General features: G+C 39.5%; 1 protein-coding gene and 1 long non-coding RNA gene across 7 annotated transcripts in view; one reads left to right on the plus strand and one right to left on the minus strand.

The window, feature by feature from the left end:
* The first annotated feature begins 329 nt into the window (after positions 1–329).
* The window catches only part of ATP2B2 (ATPase plasma membrane Ca2+ transporting 2), a 563,074-nt gene continuing 546,703 nt past the window's right edge, over positions 330–16,700 (plus strand). For all 6 annotated transcript variants that reach the window (XM_039480788.1, XM_039480783.1, XM_039480784.1 and 3 more), the window contains exon 1: positions 330–960. The gene's annotated coding sequence lies outside the window, so the exon portion shown is untranslated. The remainder of the gene's footprint in view (positions 961–16,700) is intronic.
* On the minus strand, positions 13,328–14,135 carry LOC120368585. The gene is made up of 3 exons (XR_005582659.1): positions 14,114–14,135; positions 13,674–13,830; positions 13,328–13,352 (listed from the first exon to the last, which is right to left on the minus strand). It is a non-coding gene; the product is annotated as an uncharacterized LOC120368585 (long non-coding RNA).

Here is a 16,700-nt window from a genome sequence, read left to right on the forward strand (position 1 = left end):
AAAACAGCTCTTGGTGATGTAGCTGGTGGTGATCCTTTCTACAAAGCAACATACACTAAATCTCTCTAATCAGTGGATGTCAGTGGAAAAAAGGAGCCTAAACACCACTGAGAATCTGGGCCAGTTTCTTTTAACTGTTTGTGATGGTGTGGATAGAGCCTCTCCAGGGAATGGCAGAGGAAGGGTTAACACTCATACTCTCTCTGGGTTGGAACAGGACAGCTGTATGTATGGGCAGCTGTAGTGAATTAAGTAATTTCTCATTACCCTGGAAGTGGTCTGAGTAGTAGGGTACTTTGAAACAAACTCTTCTGGGGCACAGAGAGAAAGAAAGAGGAGGAAAATAGTACTTAGAAAAGTTCCTGCCAGTAACAGATTGTTTTTATTTATCCAGAGCCCTTTTTTTTTGTTTTGTTTTGTTATTAAAAGGCTTTATGGAAGCCTGTTTGAGTCTTGACTGTGAGAAGTTTGTTGTAACCAGACTCTGAGAAGTATAATCTTGCTGGTCCCTTTTACATTTGACTGCATCTCCCTGCCTTGTTGTATTCTTAATACTCTACTTACTTTTATTTATTTTAAGTCACAGACAAGCTGTTACACTTATCTCTTTCTAGATAGCCTAGGATCTGTGCATAATGTAAGAAGTGACAGAACTTTGTAGATCTCACAGAAGTGTTGCTTATGGTACAAGCATTCCCATATTAGCTATTTATGTATTTTTTATTTTCAGTATAACTGAACTGTCTTTTAAAAAGAAAAAGTTAGTTTCTCTCAGACTGCTTAGAACTGTAGAGGACATGCACCTGCACTTTCCTTTAATGCTTGAGCATGCTCAAGGAGGAATTCATGAAAGCTGTCCTCAGGGAGGAGCTGCTGTGGAAGGGACACCTGTTGCTGTCATCACTGTAACAAGAAAAACTCTGTTTCAGAGCGGAGTAACATCTTTTCCATATGCAACAGGTAAATTTTCCCTTTTCTACTGGTTTTGTGAAAATGTTGATTGGGTATTTTTACTGGTTTACGCTATGCCGGTGTATGGACTGGAAGTTAATACAGATGTGGCAGAAGAGCTTAGAGGGGAGAATAAAAGATGGAAAAACGACCACTAATTTTTTTTTTAAACTTGGGGGATAGGACAACTAGTAAATGTTTTATCCTTTTTTGCAAGGGAGAATCACTGGAGAGATAAGTTAGGGGAATGTGTGCAAGAGGATTGGATTTCTATTCCTATCTTTCCTGATTACTTTGTAATTCTCTGTATTTTACAGCCTTAGGCCCCAGTCCGAGAAAGACTTGTGCTTGTGTTCATGTGTCTTCAGTGTGTGGACTGTGCAGGGCTGGGACTAGGCATGGGTGAGGAGGGTGGTTGCTCAGGGTACCAACCAGCTTCTAGGGGGTGTCGCATGACTCTCCTACCTGGCATTGTTTGTGTTTGAGGGATTTTTTGGCAGTGTGTGCTGAAAATGTTCTCCATCCTGGGCACTAAAAAATGGCAAAACACGGACACAGAAGACTGCGTATTCTATGATTGAAACGTGGTTGTACATTTGGTGAGTTCACGTAATTAATGGTAAGGAAAGAAGTGCAGACACTGGGTAACAGCAATACTGACATTGCCATAAACAAAATCAGTGAGAAGACAATGTGCAGAATGTAGAAGAGAAAAGGTGAGAACTGGCTTGAGTAAATCTATCCCTCCCCAGCAATAGATTTCCTTTATGTTTAAGGTGCAGTGACAATAAATATACCAGTAGCTGCCACTGAGGGTGCATATTCTTTTCAGTAGAACAAATAGGGGCATTGGTTGACCTTGTTTTTTGAACATGGAGATATTCATCCTGTTTATGCACCAGTCTCCAGTGTGTGTGTCTGCATTCTAAAAGACACACACGTTACCTGTGGAAGTGTCTTGGAATTGCCTACTTTTGAGCAAATGGGAGAAATCACTGGTCAGCTCCTGTGAATATGAATGAGCTTTAGCTCCTTTTTTGTTTCATGCTTGCAGAGAGTGTTTGAAAACGCAGGCTGGCTAAACCTGGATTTCTAAGATCAAAGAAGCAAAGCCAAAAATGAGCATTGGTGCAGATGCGCCTTCTGCTGCATTGAAGAATGAATGAAATATATATAAATAAAGGTATCCACTGATAGTTGTCAGGTTGTTTGGTCTCTTTAGTAGAAGGTGCACTAGTGGAGAACCAAATCCTAGGCAATTAGCATGGAGTAATTGATGAAGGGAGATGTACTTGGTGGAAGATGATTTGCACTGTCCATTAGTTTTCTGTTTCTAAATTTCTGAATGTTTGAGGTTGTTAAACTAGCTCCTAGACACTGCCAGTGGCATTAAAGTGAGCATCTGAAGTTATTCTACTTTATAGTTTATCAAAGCTAGTATGTAAGAAAAAATTAGAAATAAGTACAGTGTTTGCTTTTAATACTAAGTTGAAACTAAGTTGCAAAATCATTCCATAATAGTCAGTGCACATGGAACAATTATTTTGATTTGGTGTGTTACCAGGAGGGATAGCTCAGTGGTTTGAGCATTGGCCTGCTAAACCCAGGGTTGTGAGTTCAATCCTTGAGGGGGGCCATTTGGGGATTTAGTTGGGGATTTGGTCTTGCTTTGAGCAGGGGGTTGGACTAGATGACCTCCTAAGGGAAGGCCCTTCCAACCCTGATAATCTATGACAGAGAACAGGTGTAAACTTTGGACTGAGACTCAGACTTTGATCGCTGCCTTCCTGTAAGTTGAGGGTAATGTGTAAACTGTCTTTTGTTTCATTTTTAATTTTTAATGGGGGCCCTTTGGCCATCATCATTTGGACAATATTTAAAATTATTGTTGCCAGTTCAAAAATAATCATTGGCTGCAGTCCTGCAATAAAACGCATAGGCTGTCCCCATTGACTTTATTGGGCAAACACAGAGATACGCTCATGTGCAGTTCACAGCTGTATCGGCCTTTCTCAACAAGGGTGAAGGATATGAATTTTAGTGCTGCCTTGTTACCTTGTGTCTGACTTTTCTAAATGTGCACTTAGATTTCTTGCCATGTTAGCAATATTTTGGAAGGCACCTTTTTTGTTTCTATAACCACATATAGGCCTGACTGATAGAAGTGCTGGTGCACACATATTAAGGGATGTACCCTATATGAGTGTTCAGAACCTTAGCTGCTAGTAGATGGCAGAGTAGCAAGTGAATGCTCCTGGGTGCCAGGGAAGAAACTATATGATTCTGCTACACTCATCATGTGACAGGGACAGAGAAGGCCCTCCCTCAATATCCCCACTGTGGTTCTCCTCCTTCAGCAAGAGGTAGCAATGGTAGTAGAGGCAGAAAAGTGGTTTGCTGCAAGTGGCCTGTAGGGTTGGAAAAGAGCTACCGGGTTTCTAGCTAGCATTAGTCTGCCAGAAATGGGAGAGTGTTGGAGTCCCCCTGCGGTATAACCAAGGGTGGTAAGAGCCAAGGTGGCTGGCTGGCTGGCTCCAGCACACTCTCAGACATAGCTGGGGGTGACTTGCATGCTGGAGGCTGTTTGTGAGCAGTCCATGGTGGAGGCTACAACAGCAATGCATTGTAAAGGGCACCCCTGATTAGAGGGCAGGGGTGACACAACTACTCATAGTCTGGATTGTACCCTAGTATGTCACGGGCACCTCACTGAGTGGCCAGTGTTTTTCTTCAAAAGAGTTTTTCTCCTGTTTGAGTGGCCAGCTTTTTAGTTTATCAAATTATCCAGCAACTCCCATTATTTTCAATGGGAACTTGGCTGCTTGGCCCTTTTGAAAATCTGAGCTCTTGACTTAGGTCCCTGAGTGAGTGCTGACCACTTCTGAAAATCTGGCCCCAATTATGGGTACAGAGCACATGTGAAAATCTGCCCTATATCTATAGTTTTGTTTCAGAATTTGCTTATGTCTTCCTGTGGAGGCATCTATGATTTTTGATGATTTTTTTTAACTTCTGTATTGTGTAACATATACAGCAACTACGTGACTTCAGTGAAGTAGTTCACATAACTCGAAACAGTGAGCAGCTGTATGAATCATTGCCAGCTTTGTCTTTAGCCGCTGCACTGAACTTTTTGATGTATTCCCCTGGTAGGCTAGCAGTGTTACAGGTACCTTTCTCCTAAATGCATGTCAAGTAAAGCCAGCCTACTCATTGTTTTACAGTCTGTATTACTGGAACAGTGTGCTATGCCCTTGATCAATTCCAGCTGGCCAGGAAATGCTTCACATGGATAAAATGCAGTAGTATTCAAATGGAACCATTTCACGCTCTATTCATCTATCTTGTCTCATATGCTAATTTGGGGTCAAAACACCTCTTGTCTATCGTCGTCTTGTGTTCAAGTTGATTAAATAATTTGAAGTGCAATATGTAGTTATGATAGATGCAAAATGATGTAGAGATGGATTTCTGGTCAATAGAGATTTATCTGTAGTACTTTCTTCATTATCCTTTGCAAAATACACAGGTGTTCACACCATATATCAGAACATGGTCAGTGAGAAACAGGAGAAAATCCCAAAGGCAACATCTATTTCCTTCATGGTATTCATTTACAATATGGGGCGTGACTCTTAATCCATTGTAACGAATGGGATTCTTTCCCATTTGACTTCAGTGGGCTTTGGATCAGGCTCTGAAAGCTTACGCTTAGCTAGTCCTCTCTCCCTTTAAGTAAATAACATGACCAAGGGACTGTGAAGATGAAGACCAAGACTTTAAAAAATGACTAGTGATTTTGGGTACCCAAATTGAGACTCATTAAAGGGTCCTCATTTCAGAAACTGCTGAGTTGTCTGTTTTCTGAAAATCGTAATGTCTCTCATGCTGCCCCTCAAAATCACTAGTCACTTTTGAAAGTCTTCATCTTTTGGGGCTAATCCTGGGGTCCTTATAATGACATTTCCACTAAAATAATTTAGAGTCTTGCTTGAGTAAGGACAGCAGAAATGAACCCCATCGTTTAAAAACTCCTTTAAAAAGGAGAGAGGGGTAACCATGTTACTCTGTATCCACAAAAACAACGAGGAGTCTGGTGACACCTTAAAGACTAATAGATGCATTTGGGCATAAACTTTCATGGGTAAAAAACCCCACTTCTTCAGATGCATGGAGTCTCCATGCATCTGAAGAAGTGGGTTTTTACTTAGTCTTTAAGGTGTCCCCGGACTCCTCATTGTTTTTCCTTCTTTTTAAAAAGGAGAAACTACCCAAATGCTTCACTTAAAAACCAAAGCTTAAAATTATTCAAAATAGCTTGCAATAAAAAGGAAAGTATCCACCACTAAGGTAGATACGGTGAAAGAATGGAATGTGCACGTGGCAGAGGAAAAATTTGGAGTAAAATAATTGGAACAGACACCTGAGCAGCCTCAATTTTGTACTGCTTCTGAGAATAAGGAGGAGTGATTAAATGCAGAGCTTCATAACTAGAAAACATTAAACTCCAATGGAAAACCCTTTCAATTGCCCTGGACAACTTTGAATTACTTAGATGCATATTTATGTGCTGCGTTTACTTTTTCTGAAGAGAAATTGTGGTTTGTATGTTTTGGGTGTCCAATGAATGACTTGGTGTATGGTATGTTGCATTCTGTGTCACATCAGCCATTATTCTCTTTGACTTTATAAAGTTTCACTATTGTTTTCTGATAAATGAACTATTAGTCCTTAGTAAGAAAGTAAACCAAGACTACACATCAAGTACCAATAAAGATATGAAGATTAAGGGGACCACAGGCAACCTGGACCCTGGTTGGAATGTAACAGGCTCAGCACATTGACTCAGTTAGCCACTCCTGGACTTTGGGTTTACTCTCCTGACTCTGTATCTATTATTTTCTTCTGGTCTGTCTGTGGAAGCAAAGTTCACCAAGCTCATGCTTCTCTGTGATCACTTTGAGCCTGCAAAACTGGTCATAGGTAAGTTCTATAAATGTATACGTTTCTCAGAGCTGGATAAATGTTAGAGAGAATCGGGGGACGGGGTGTAGAAAAGAGGTTGGCGGAGCAATATAGGGAAATTGGCAAGCTATAGAAGACAGCAGGAACCTTAGGTTTACCTCTCAAGAGCATCTTAGGACACTCCTGTGGAGTTGGCGATACCATCTGGTTCAGGTTAAGTTTCCGCAATGGGCTTGGTCAGACTCAGGAAAAGGAAGATCCAGCTGTGTCACGGTGAATCCTTATATCTTAGTGGGTGGTAATCGTGGTGCTAAGGTGAGGAAAGATATGTACCCTGAATCAAAATAAGTGTGTTTGGTTTTTTTGTGTGTTTTTTTTTTTTTAAGTCTCATCCTATGAGAAAATCTGGTCTGTTGCTTTAACAATTTTGTAGCTGTACTGCAAGCCTTGAAAGCTCCTAGTCGTCTATTTTACTTCAAACAAAGTCATTTCTCTGATTGTTTTTTCTGTTTCCTTTCACAAAGGTGAGAAGCCACCATATTAGTGTACGGAGTGTGCCACTTTTTGAAAGTGTCTGAGAAGAGCTACATATGTGTAGAACTATTTTGTGATTCAGAGCTCCATTAAGATAGAAGTATCACAAGTCAGAATTGTGGTGCTTATATATTTACATTTCTATTTTAAGGGAGTGTTTTATTTTCTGTGGGGTAAATTAGGAATGGTTACACCTAGATAGGCTCACTGACTTCATTCAGAGCTGCGAAGGAGCAACTGAGGGCATAATTTTGGCTGTGAATAATTTACCACTTGTGCTTGTAATTTGGATAGCTTTAATCTGATTTTTTTTTGTCAAGCTTTATAAGATTAGTGGTGACCTACTTACCACAATACACCTTTACTTCACTTTTCAGATAGTTTTGAAAAGAGGAAGCAAGAATAGTATAGCTTCTATACCTTTTGATGTTGCATGTTTAAAACATGCACCATAACTCCTAACACATCTCTTTATCCCAAAATATTTAAAACATAGGGTTTTTGGTTTTTTTTTTTCCGAACGAGCTTAATTTTCTACTGGGGGAAAAAAGCAGAATCATTCTGAGTAATAGTTCCTGACTGAGAGAAGTAAAAACAGAACAATCTGTTTGGAAGCTCTAGGAAATTATATAGCATTACACTCAGTGGTCTCTTCAGTTTTGCTCATAGCCAGTTGCCAGCAGTGAATACAGTAATGGAACAGAAGAAAAAAAATGTGTGATGGTCATATGTACTCCAAAAGAGGCTTAAAATTTAGTGATAGGAAAGCTTCAAAAGATTCAGATATTTATTTCATATCATCAAAGTCTAATGTTTTGATAGTCCACAACGAGAAACTTCTTTGGTCTTGGTGGGAAATCTCCTAAGAACAGACTTTCTTGTGAGATTTCAAGTGGTAACCGGTACTTAGAAGAAATTTTACTTACATTCTGAATATGATAGTTTTAGGTTGGGTTTGCTTCTGTTTTAGACAATGAGTTTCCCTTGCAATAATTTGATGATAGGATATTGTTAAACTGTGTGCTACATCCTACCTGCATTTTAAAAAAGAGATGCAAAGCATAACACTTAGGAAAACTGAAGTATTGCTAGTGACAGGTTGACTTAGTACAATGCTTAGATATGACTCATAACTTTAGTTGTTTCCGAGTTTCTGGCAGTCTGTGAAGGCAACTGCTGTTTGAATTGCTCTCAGTTGTAAAATGTCGATGCTGTTGATCTTTTACTGTATGAAATCATACCTGATCAAATCTTCAGTTGTGTAATTCTCTAGTGGAAGCTGAAAAAGAGGATATAGTGGTACTTTTATACATGGCTACTGATTTTTTTTTTAAGCTCAAGTAGTAGGAGCTTACCATTTTGGCAAAAGAGGGTTTACAGGTATTATTCCATCTGATGCACACTGGACGTTTTAACTGATGGTTATCTATGAAGAGTCCCCTAAAAATCTTTCATAGGGAAACCATCAGTAATAATTAGGCTATTGGCATTTATCCTGACACCCTTCACATGGGGGAGACTAATATCAATAGACAGTGTGCTTGTGCTACCTGCTATCAACTAGATCTACTTTTGGTATTATCTAGTCAGTAGCATGTTGGAAATCTGGCACATTTCTGCCTTTGCAAAATATCTGGTTTAACTGGAGAAAAAAGCTCTAATGTTTTGCCAAGATGCCTGGCTAACTTTTTTTCCAAGCTGAACGAAATATTAGTTAAGACTTGGAATATCTCCCAGCCTTGTTAGTCTGGAGTATGCTTGCTGTTCTGTAAAGACAAATGTTTGACATCTGTTAAAGTTTTAATAAACTTAGTTTGAGATATTGTCCTGTCATCGTTATTGTTTTGTATAATAAATCATCCACATTTTATATGCGGCAGAGACACTATAAAATGTATGCTGTAGTGTAGTGGAGCTTTAGTCATCATGAATCTGGGCTGGCTGACTTGTGTGGTGAAGCCACAAAGTTACGTTGGTCATCTCAAATGTGTGCCGTCAGCATCTTTACATGACATCTTCCCATATCCTGGATATGACACATTTTACAGACCGAATACCTGCGGACCATTTGGGAAGTAAAAAGTACTATTGACATTTATTTTTTATATACCTCTGCTATGTAGAGCAATTCCCATCAGTCTTGGCATTGACTTAATTAGGAACAATGAGGCCCTGTAATAACTTGACCCCAACTGTACGAGATTTAGAAAAACAGAGAACTACAACTAATACAGTTTAGATTCTACTTAGATTACCTATTTACTTTAATTATTTCTACATAGAAGAACATTGTATTGTTAAGGTCTGATACCTCAGGACCTTCTAGAGCAAAAGGTACACGCTGCATATCCTGTTGGGAACCCGGATAATTGGCTCCTCTTTTCAGCATATAAAGCTCTAATTTCTAGTCCTGATGGGACTTGAGAGATCTGATTTTATGTTGTTCAAATCTTTGCTCTGCTTGATTCATTGTTTTATCTCCAGATCGTTCCAAATCAAGCAAAGCATGGGCATGAACATGGAGAACCTGAAGCATTGTCATACCTCACCCCACCCATCCCTGCAATACCCCAGACTCAGGGGCGGCTCTAGAAACCAGCGCGCCAAGCAGGCGCTTGGGGCGGCCGTTTCCCGGGGGGGCGGCATTTGGCTCCGGTGGAGCTCCCGCCGGCATGCCTGCGGCAGCTCCACCGGAGCCCGGGACGAGCGGACCTGCCGCAGGCATGACTGCGGCGGGTCCCGTCTTCCCGCGGCTCCGGTTGAGCTCCCGCAGGCCGGCCGGCGGCCGGTCCGCTCGTCCCGGGCTCCGGTGGACCTGCCGCACGCATGCTGGCGGGAGCTCAACCGGAGCCGCGGGAAGACGGGACCCGCCGTGGGACCGGGGAAGGGCGGCGCAGCGCTCCCCGCTGCTTGGGGCAGCCTGATTTCTAGAGCCGCCCCTGCCCAGACTCAATTGTCCTGATAAAAGTTGTGTGGAAACTAATACACCTCTGCAATCCATTTCAGCTCTGACGAAACAGCACAGAAAAATGTTCTGACTGGCTCTATTAACCATTCCTGCTTTCCTCCCTAAATATGATCCCCTTCTGGTTTATTGATGACATGGCATAGGGAAGTTTGTACTTGCTGCATTTGCTTTCCTTTTTTCTAGATAAAGACTACATGAAAGATATTCTTTAATTTCAAGTGCTTTAATTACTAGGCAATAAGTGTGTGTGTGGGTGTGTGTATATACACACGCACACACACAAGCCCCCCCCCCCCCCGATAGTTATTAACAAATGTTAATTTCTGTAAGGTTCAGTATGACACATCTACCATTATCTTCAGCTGATGTACGCATTGTATAAGTATTTGTGCAAGAAGATCTAAAGTCTACTGCACCCATATGTGCACATCTCTCCATAGGTGGATTTTAGATCTTTATAATCAAATATATACCGTTTCAGCAAAGAGGAGGATAAATATAAGTGATATTGAAACTACATATATAAAGCTTACTTCATTTCTGTAACTTCCTCAAATATTTGTTCAGACTTATCAAATCATCATAAAAATGATGCTGATTTAACACTGTTTGCCTGTGCTTAAGATAGTGGCACCCTTGTCCTTAAGGCATTTCATTAATTCTAGAATGATTATATCAGAAAAGCAGGGTCACCACTGAAATATGCCCTAGTTACCTATGAATAATGCAATTAATCACTTATTGTACTTGTACAAAGTTAGGTTTTGTGTCTGGGAGTTGTATCTTGTGTATAAGCTGTTTTAGTATTTGCAAGTTGCTTTTATTTTTGTGTGCTATGCATTTCTGGATTACTAAATTTGTCTGAGACAAACTGAAATGAGTTCAGAGAATATCCTAGGGAAAACAATTACAGATACTAATCTTTGAAGCAAGGGAACTCAGTGAGTTGGGCAGATCCCTTGATGAGCATGTTAAGGTCTCAGCAGACTAGTATTCCAAATTGCCAAATATGCCAGCAGTGTGAAAACTGCATATAAGTAGACAATTGACTTTTTTAAACTTTAACCTTGGAACACCTCACGGTCTTTGCCCTCATTTGGTAAAGTGGATACTACCCTTTTTTTTTTTTAAATTGATCATTTGTATTTTGCATTGCAAATTTTTAGTTCTTTGGAGAAATTGGACTACTAAAATAGCACTTTGCAAATCTCTCTTCAGATTATGACCTTTAATAGTAAAATCATACATTTCATATTTTGGCAACATCTTTTATCAGGAAGGATCCCAAAATTCTTTATAAATTAGAGATGCACAGGCAAACCTTAACTCACTACTTAAGTGCAGCCACTTCCTGGGGCAGAAGGCATCAGTTGATGAATGGTGCCCAGTAGTACTATATACAGTCTGTTTATGGTTCATAAGTGCAGAAACCTGTATTCAGTGGGTGAATTTAGGCAGACAGAAGACAGTTCACTCAGTCTGGAATTTGGCCAGGACATAATGCTATTTTGTGTGCTTATCCAGTACCCTTTTGGCTGCCATGGGATTCTCAACCCTAATTCGCATAGGTTGAGCACACAGCAGTGGATGACTTCTTTCTCTTTGCAGAAATGAATTTCTTTGAGGGTTGGAATTCTTTTGGATTTCACTGCTTAATATATCATACAAATGTGAGGATCTAGTCTTGCAGATCATGCAAGTCAGTCCCACGGAAATCATGGGCCCTGGAACAATCTATATATCTCATTGATGTCATAAATGTCAAAGGAAAATCAGTACTGGGACGTCTATGGCTCTGGTTACCTGTCTTAAAATTTTTGATTGCATATGGTGAATGCAGTTAAGCAGCTTACAAAATGAAGGTGGTGGCAGTGGACAGAAAATGGGGGAAAAAATTGGAGCAGTTAATCAAAGTACCAGTTTCATTTTTTCCTGCATTTTTCAGGTTAGGAAGATGTTAACAAATCCTATTAAACTTGGAGTTTAAAAGGAAACTCATCATATCTTTTATAAACAGGCTTATGTCTAACAGGGTAGTGATGGCTGGATGAGCAGGGTACCAGTGTGGTGACTTAAATGTGTTTTAATAAAATGTATTATCCGGCCGTGTCAGAAAGCATTAACTGAATGAACAAAGTGATTCCATTTATTCATAACATAAAAAGCTTTGGTAGGAAATTTCTTTTTTTAAAAGTTTCGATTTTTCTGTATATTTAGTGAGAATGGACAGCCTGCTCCATCAGTTTAAGTACACGCTGTGCTGTTTTTCACGTACTATATAGCTGTGCATCTCCGAGTTCCATGTTCAGTATATGCATATAGCATGCTGCTGCTCCTCCCCTCCCTTCATTTTTTCTAAGCCAGCTAGATTGTTCTCCCTTTTTCTTCATTCCAAATCCATATTTAATATTCTATTAGAGATTGGTCTGGCACAATTTGCTGGGTTTGTGTACCATCTCTATTAGGATTGCCAACTCAAGCATTCAAAAATTGTAAATTAGACTCCCCCAAAATAATGAGGTTGGCTTAAAATGAGATTTTTAAGAAAGATACTTGTTTTTTATTCTTTTTATTTATATTCTGTTTAAGCCTTTAAGATTCATGTTTTCAAGTGTTACTCCACAAGCATGAGGGCTAGACATTTTTTATAAATGAAGGCTGAGATTCGTATATAGTCACATGACTTGAGCATCTGGGGTATTAAGAAAAGCATAAAATGTCTTGAAACTTGTGATAAAATTGCAGGAATACTTGAAAACTATATATTTTAGTGCTTCTCCAGGTCAGCGACATCTGAGACGATGTTGTTTCTGCTCTCAACTCCAGGAAAATGTGAGAATTTGCTAATTTCAAAGACTGTAAATGAGAGAGAGATTTTGGCAAAGACCGAAGAAAGAGAGATTCTTATTTAGCTGAATTTACTCAGCCAAAAAAGTTTTGGATTTTGTCGCATCATATTTTTTCCAAACTAGTTTGGTCATCATTAGTGGGAAGCAAATTTAATGTGGTCTGAGCAAAGTCCAAAATCATAAGCATCGGAATAGCATACTTTCACTTTAGAAAGCTTAATAACATTAAATAGGAATTTTGATTTTTCACCTTAAATAACTTTGACTTCAGAATCTGTATTTAAGCTAAACTTGATGGGCCTGTTTTTTTAAACTATCAGATAATAACCTCTAACAATAGAAGAAGAGTAAAATCAGTAAAACCAAGCCAGAGATTAGGTTTTAGTGCATGCAGGCAATTACCAGGTAACTCAGCCAACAGGATCACTGTATGTTACCAGTCTCTGGGATTGTTATTTTTTATGCCTTTATTTTATTATCCTATCACCAAAATAGCTACATTCATTGGATTGTTTCCTGGAGGTAGGGGTGGGTGTGTGCATGCATGTGTGCATATGCACATAGATCTCCCCATTTCTGCCCAGAAAGAGGGTCCTCTCCATGTACTGATCAGAAATCTGAGCAGGGGGCGGGAACAGCTATTTACCATGTTGTCTTGGCCTGAGTTGCCTTGAACAGTTAATGAGTCACCACAGGGAGACCCAGGAAAAGGCACTGTTGTTCCAGCAGAAGCTGTGTTGTCAGGAGAGACTGGGCCAGCACAACCAGATTTGTCCCTGCTCCTGGTTCCATTAAAAAAGGTGGCTTCCTCCTCTCTGGTGCTCTGAGATCTGGGTAGTTTTGAGAGGTTGCATCTGCTTCTGCTTCTTCACAAGAGTGGGTGGTGTAGGGAAGAATTTGCAAGGGGAATCTTGCAGGTTTTTTCTTTGCATCTTAGCCTCTTCTTTTATGTTTCCTGTGAAAGAAGACTGTTTGGTCTTTGATATTAAGAGAGAGCTTGTAACCTGTTTGACTTCAAGTACTTGGTGTCATAGTCCTCCAATTTCTTCTAAGAAACGGTGCTTGGGTGGCCTGGTGATAGACACCTTGAAAATACAGACAGAAATTCTGGATAGCATTCATCCAAAAGGTTTCCCCTTAAAAAAACAAAAACAAGAGGCTAGCTAAATCATCTGGCAACCATACAAAATTCTGACTGACATCTCATCAATATTTTTTATTGATAAACTGTCTAATCTGCTGCCATGTAATCATGTATATAATTAAAGGAATTCGTTTTAATGCACTTCTATATATGCCAAGAACATAATTTATGTATCACATTATTTTAGCAAATAAGTGGAAAATATAACTGATCCCTGCTTATGAGTCAGTATGCATTAATTAACAGACTGATTACAACATACCTTGCATAAAAAGCCAGCTGACTAGCTTACTGATGAATCTGTTACAGGATGCTTCTCTCTATGTAGTCATTCAAAATACATTAGCATGAAGACATGCTAGATCTTTGCAAGTCGTCATCATCGCTCCTTGGCATTCTTTAATCCCTACATTCCAAAGCTGTCATTTTAAAAAAAAAATGGAAGTGAGAGAGGAAAATTTAGGGTTGAACAAACAGCAAATGTTCAGATGTTGAGATAAGCAGTTAGAATTACAGAGCCTTATCTAACCTACTGAATCTTCCTGCAGTTGCAAAATTGAGACTGTCTTATTGAAAACATTAAATAATACCAGATGCAGGACTGACCCCGTGGGACCCCAATAGATATGCCCTCCCAGTAAGACAGCAAGCCATTGATAACTCCTCTTTTGAGTACAGTCTTTCAACCAATTTTGCACCTACCTTACAGTAATTTCATCTAGACCACATTTTCCTAGTTTGCTTATGAGAATGCCATGTGGGCCTGTGTCAAAATCCTTATTAAAATCAATATGTGTGACATCTACTGCTTCTTCGCATCAACTAGGCCAGTAACCCTGTCAAAGAAGGAAATTAGCTTGGTTTGGCATGATTTGTTCTTGACAAATCCATATAGACTATTCCTTATAATCCGATTATACTATAGGGTTTTAAAAATTGTTTAATTTGTTCCGATATCTTTCTAGATATCAAAGTTAGGTTGATTGATCTATAATTCCTAGATCCTCTTTGTTCCCCCTTTTAAAGATAGGTTCTATGTTTGCCCTACTCCAGTCCTCCTGGACCTCACTTGTTGTCAGAGTTCTCGAAGGCTGAAGCACCCACAGGGAAAAAATGGTGGGTGCAGAGCACCCACTGGCAGCCCCTCCATCAGTGCCTTCCCCTCCCTCCCTCCCCATGCCTCCCGCCCGCTACGATCAGCTGTTTTGCGGCATGCGGGAAATGATGGGGGGGAGAAGCGAGGACACGGTGTGCTCAGGGGAGGGGTGGAACTGGATGGGAAGAGGCAGGGTGGGGCAGGAAGGGGTGGAGCGGGGGTGGGAAGGGGTGCAGCAAGGCCTGGCGCGGAGCCGGGGTCAAGCACCCCCTGGCACTTTGAAAAGTTGGTGCCTGTGGTTGCTAATGGTTCTGAGATTTCTTCAGCTAGTTCCTTAAGTACCCTAAGAGGTATTTCATCTGTGAACTTGAGTACAGCTAATTTACCTAAATATTTGGTAACATGTTTTTTTTCTGCATTTGGCTTTTATTCCTTCCCTCTTGTTGTTAATGTGAACTGAGAATACCTGGCCACCATTAACGTTTTTAGTGAAGACATGCAAAATAGACATTCTACAGCTTAGCCTTTTTGACGTAATAAGCTCTCCTTCCCTAGTAAGTAGAGGATGTACATTTGCTTTGTCTTTCTCTTGCTCCTGATGCATTTAAAGAACCTCTTCTTACTGAACAGCAGCATTATGTATTGCAGTATGTTAAACATAAACTCTGCATTTAGAATAAGTTTTATACACATCTTGTTTTGTGTGGGGTGGATATCCATTTTGGCAAACCAATTTATGAACCTGTTGAAATAATTTAATTCTTCATGTAATCTTCCCTCCTAAATATTTATTTTATTATATGCTATAATATGCCTTATGCACTTTGAATGGTCCCTTGAAATGTGTTAATTTATGCTAAACAATCTTGTATTTAGGTGTGACACAAAACACATTTCCCAGTCCTGAAGAAGAGCTCTGTGTAAACTCAAAAGTTGCTCTATCACCAACAGAAGTTGGTCTAATAAAAGATATTCCCTTGCCCACTTTGTCTCTAATATTATCCCTTACTTTGTTTTTCTTCATCTGTAATAAACCAATTTATTTAATGATTTTTTTAAATGTTCACACTTATAATGAAAAACGCTTACAAATGCCTATACCAAGCCTATCAAAAATGTTCTCAATTATCCTCTTGCTCCTTTTAGTTGGGCGTCTTCTTACCTGGGCACACTTGAACATCACTGTGGCAGAGCATTTTAATAGGAAAAGATACTTGTCATCTGTCATGCTCTGTTTGAGTTATAGTTGTAATATAAAGTTTTCCTTAAATATTTGTTGAAGTCACTCTGAGAGAAGAAAATGGTGGTTGAAGCTGTTTATTCAGTTACATGTGATATCTCTATGTATAACTCTTTGAAACTGAAGTCAATTCAGATCTTGCCATAAATCTTTTTTTAAAATATACAATATTTTGGTTTTAAGTATAAACTTAAATATTTCCTCAACCAAAACATTTTACAGAACACGTGGAAAAGTATAGGCAGGGATATTCCAAGCTAAGGGATTCCTAAGGGAATTGGGTGTCCAATTTCCATTGATGGCTTTGCAAATTGCAACCATAGCATGTATTGAGTATATCAATAAGGTAAAATAGAAAGGGATAGAGTCCGAGGAGAATTGCGCTTGTCGTTATCCAGTAAAACACAGTTCTATTTGACAATAAATTGTACACAAATGAGTGTATGTGTGCAAACATACCCCAGATGTGGTAGAAAGGGACTCAGACCTTTAGTTACAGCATATTAGTCATTTCTGGTGGCCTGCACAAATTTTAGAGGTCACCAGAAACCAAAATAAACACCATCCTCTAATAATCAGGAATAATATAATTTTAATATTAAAAGCCTAAGAATTTTAGTAAATGTGAGGACCATGATGGGCTGTCCCAACACAGTATGTTTTGCCTTTCTAAAAAAAGTTTGAATACCTTATCATGGATCTGAACTGTTGTGTTCATTACATTTATAGTTTGTTGGGGTAACTTGTATTTTATACTCTGTTGGCTTGATTGCTTTGTTGTTTAGCTTATTCCCTGGTGCCATTTTCTGCTGTCACGCAGAAGGTTTAGAGGGATTGCTCTTGCGTAGCCCATAATGCATATCCTATGTGTATATTAGTATGCTTCGGGTGGGTTTCCTAAATGCCTGCTGCAATACAGTCTGTCTCATTTGCAGCCATGAAAGCCCATGGAC

This window comes from Mauremys reevesii, linkage group 7 (genome assembly GCF_016161935.1).
Source record: "Mauremys reevesii isolate NIE-2019 linkage group 7, ASM1616193v1, whole genome shotgun sequence".
Classification (NCBI taxonomy): Eukaryota; Metazoa; Chordata; order Testudines; family Geoemydidae; genus Mauremys; species Mauremys reevesii.